We start from the raw sequence: 4,801 nt of genomic DNA on the forward strand, positions 1-4,801 counted from the left end.
GAGAGATAAACGACAGCAAGAGCGACAGCGAGAGATTGAGAAGGAGAGTTCGAAAAGGGAGAGAGGGTGAATGCAGGGACACGTCTTAGCTCTAGTACTATATAGCCCTTCACTCCGCCGCAGGAAGCAAGCCTAGCCACCCTGCGGCGGACTGAAGGGCTGCAGTACTAGAGCTAGGACGTGTCTATAGGTGTATGATCGTGCGTACGTACTTGCATGCATGTGTGCGCGCGTCAGAGAGAGAGGTATGTGCGAAAATCCCATGGCCAGCGAATAATTACGATGGCTATAATATGTTAAAACAACGGAGGCAACCAACCTTAGCTATAACACACGTATACACGTAGTAGTGATTTAATGTTCAGTAATTTTTGTGCATGAGAAGCTGTCAATAATGATCCTAGATGGAAATAGGTTTCTCCTATATAAATTATTCACCGAGTGTTGATAATTTGTTGCGTTATTAATTTTAACAATCCCCAATTAAATCTATTGCACATTTTATTAACATTGTCCGAGACAGTAATTATCTGGAGAAAAAATCATGCGCAATCGGTAACCATGTGAAAATTTAGCAGTATATTAACGCTGTGCCTTCAGGCGATGAGAACATATGCCCGTGGGAGAGAGAGGGGTGAGGGAGCAAAGAGAGATCATCATAGAGCGATAGAGAGAGGAGGAGGAGAGAGATAAGAGAAAAGATAGCGAGAGCGAGAGCGAGGGAAAGAGAGCGAGAGTGAGACAGAGAAAACGACACACACATACACACACAAAGAGAGAGAGAGAGAGGGAGAGGTAGAAAGCACGGGGGAGATATAGACAAATAGACTCAGAGAGAGGGGGAGCGAGATAAAGAAACAGAAGACAGAAGGAATATGCACGACTCATTACACATAAAGGATCCGAATTAATGAGATAAAATGTTTCCGAACGAAATTATGCAGCCACAGAAATACTCGTCTGTAGTTGGAATGAAATTTCTTATGCTCATTATTTATCACTTCAGTTGATATTTATTTACCCGGATTCTTTGTATCAATGCCGCAGTCTCGGATGTGTGGTACTATTGCTGTTGTTTTGCTACTTTACCAAACGGTGATACGAGTCACCATGCATTCCCACATCAAACAAGGAAGCAAACACAAGAACGCAAGCAAACAGCCAAGCCCCACGACGATAAGAAGTGCTAGCTAGCATCGTGGACATTTTCCTTTATTAAAAGCACGAATATTTTAACTTGACGGTTTGCTAAAATGCAACAGAGCAAAGTGCCAATGATGTCATTATAAGCTATATCGCAACGAGATTCACGTATAATATATAGTCACTTTCTCGATGCTACACTCACGCGTGTGCGCGTCAGGCAAGTCCTTCACGCCTCAGCGTACGAAGCCTGAAATTCGTTATGAAAGTTACCGCCGTTTAAAGCGAACGTATTAAGTGTTATTAGAACGTCAGCGTCTAAAATACGATGGATCACCGTGAGCTCTCTACCTGACACTGGCCGGCGTCGCGGGAGGGCTGCATAACGTAACATTTTCCAGATGACACTGTGGGCTGGAAGGAGCGCCCGCTTCAGTTCATGTAATCAGTATAATTCCGTCTTTAAATATTCAGTGGTTTGCGTTCGTATCCCGCTGCGACGCGGCTTACGCTCAGCGTGGCAGTGTCAATGCTTTACTCATGGTGTGCATCAGCGATCAATCCCCGCTCACAGAGAGAGAGAGAGAGAGAGAGAGAGAGAGAGTGTGTGTGTGTGTGTGTGTGTGTGTGTGTGTGTGTGTGTGTGTGTGTGTGTGTGTGTGTGTGTGTGAGTGAAAGAAAGAGAGAGAGGCGACCTTTTTATTCTGTCCACATGCTCATCCCATCAACCATAATTATTATTGGGAGCGGTGCGACAGTGTCACCTAGGCGTACAATGGCTGTTCGTCTTTCGAAAACTGAGCGATTATTGTTATTGTTATTGTTATTGTTATTGTTGTTGTTGTTGTTGTTGTTGTTGTTATTGTTATTGTTATTGTTATTGTTATTGTCATTTTCATCGTTATCGTTATTGTTATTGTTATTGTTATTGTTATTGTTATTGTTATTGTTTTTATTGTTGGTATTGTTATTGTTATTGTTGTTATTGTTATTGTTGTCATTATTGTTAGTGTTATTATTATTGTTAGTGTTATTATTATTGTTATTGTTATTATTAATGTTATTGTTATTATTATTATTAATATTTGAAGAATTACACACTATAGGCGAATACATTGAATGTTACTGCCAGAGGTCCATAACCATAGCTAATATAAATATTAGAAGTATCAAACGTTAATGATATCGTTAATAGTAATGTTAATGGTAATGTCTAACATTTTGTATTGGCATTATCTATTTTTATTATATTCGTAGACAAACAAATTGTTATTACTATAGAAAGAGAATATTATGTGAACGTAGAAGAGTAGTTATTTCATTAATATTTCAATTTCTAAATCAAACTGTTTGGCAGCTTGTTTTATGGCGGTTAACCTTGGAGATAGTTTATGGAAAAAACGTTTCCCCACCACAGATGCGAAGTGTCTAATCAAAGAATTATTAATTCGTCTACCAATATTTGTGCATATTGTCGGATGGTCTGACATGACTTTAAGACTTTTTTTCCTGACTGACGGTGACATTAGCTTACTGACGGTGACATTACTTTTTGATATAACCGATATAACAGAAAAAAACAGAATTTAAATTTAATCATAAAATCAGAAATCTGTTTTCCATCCCCCCCACCCACTCCCACACCCTCCTCCAGGATCGCTTTCACTCGGTTCCTTCCATGTATACAGCTGCCTGATATTATCTAGCAGGAACAAAATGCCGGCCTAAATTACACGAAACTCGATTGTACACACAGATTGAAACGGATCAGAGATCGGCGTCAATTAACAATTAACGACTTATCATCGTCTCATCTCTAAACAATCATGAAAACAATTAGTGCATGCTACCAGCTTCCCCCCCCCCCACACCCACAGCAGCAGCAGAGGGCACATTTGCTCGCCATATGTCTGTGCCAGCGCATATGTAGGCGTCCACACATACCAATGAAGCCAGTACACTCCATGCAGCCTCTGCCACCACCCTTACACTTCTGCCACGTCGTTCACATTCTGAATTCGTCTTCCAAGGAATAATTAATACTCCGCAATTAGTTGCAAAACAAAATGTTAACGCTAATTTAGGTTTTTACGAAAGAAAATTACCGCGCAATTGAAATAATGCGTGGGACTAATGCGCGGCGGGTATTTATGCATGTGATGTAACTGTGTAAGATGAGAGAGTTCACAATGACAGCGACGATGCTGAGCTGTTGATTGGTTGTCGCTATCCTTTCATGATGTTCTGCTCCTAATGTGGTTGGTTCGCTGCGATGGTCGCTCACACACGTGAATGCACGCGCGCGCACGCACACACACGCGCACGCAACACGCACACGCACGCACACACACCCACACACACGCACACACGCACACACACGCGCGCGCATGCACACACACACACACACACACACACCACACACGCACACAACACACCCACACACATACACAACACACACACAACACACACACGCCGCCGCGCACGCGCGCGGCGGCGTAGGGCATATATATCTACGTATATCACTTCAATTCAAATATATACATCAGAGTTACCGTGTTCGTGTTACCACCACGCGTCCGTATATTACACGGTCCTCCCCCCCCACACACCACGACGGCCGAAGAACTTGCTCTGAATTTTTGATCAATCTCTAGTCTATCAGCTATACCTCTCCTCTCACCATATAACCTCGCTGCGACCATTTAAAATATCCCTGACATACCTTCGTGGTCGTTCGGAACTATATAGGGTTCTTGCGTCGTATAGGATGAATGTAAATTATGATGCTGTGAGAGAATACGGAACTTACATTCAATTATACATGTACTCGAAGCCAGATAAAGTCGGAAATAGACGTAAGATAAGCTTAGAATAACTGCTTCTATCAGTGTACGTAATGAGATATGGCAACCTGTCAACAATATAATACATAAGCAGGATCTAATAACAACAACATAGTGCGATAATGCGTGAAGCTCTAAAAACAACGGATATGACATGACGTCAATCGCAAGCGTAGCGTCATAGCATTGCTATAGGTGCGATGGCACGTGTACGTGTTTTCTTTAAAACGTTTCATTTAGAAACGTTTCCTTAAAATAGTTTTCCCATTTAACGCGCTAACGCGTTAACGTAACGCGCTAAAACCTTTAACGACCGCGGCTTAGGCGCAAGAGGAAGTTCAGGAAAGGCGGTTAAGAGAGGTTACCTGTATCTGGCGCCGCATAGTTCTGTCGTCGCAGGTGCTGGAGATAATAAGGGCTCCATTAATGAGAGGACTCCCGGAACAGCGCACCGACTATCGCCATCTACATGACCGCTGCGGTGATACGCCTAACCGTGTTCTCCACTGCTGATATTAGACTTGTGCTCCGGCTTGACTGACTCTGCCTGATTTGTGTGAGAGCCATAATACACGACGCACTAGCTGAATGTTACTCTGTGTAGTGTGAATCATGGCATGCCTTGAGCATGCATGCGGAGGTCCTGAGTTTAGGAGCGAGTATCGTACATCGAGTAAAGGACTATAGATTATTACGTGAAATCTCGTATCTGCCCTGTCGACTATAGGCTTCTATAATGACATCACTTCGCCGTACCGATTTGCTCTTGTGCCATTGCATTATTAAAAGACTTAACCACGGCTTGCTCATGCGCA

This window comes from Priapulus caudatus, unplaced genomic scaffold (assembly GCF_000485595.1).
Source record: "Priapulus caudatus unplaced genomic scaffold, Priapulus_caudatus-5.0.1 Scaffold771, whole genome shotgun sequence".
Taxonomy (NCBI): domain Eukaryota; kingdom Metazoa; phylum Priapulida; class Priapulimorpha; order Priapulimorphida; family Priapulidae; genus Priapulus; species Priapulus caudatus.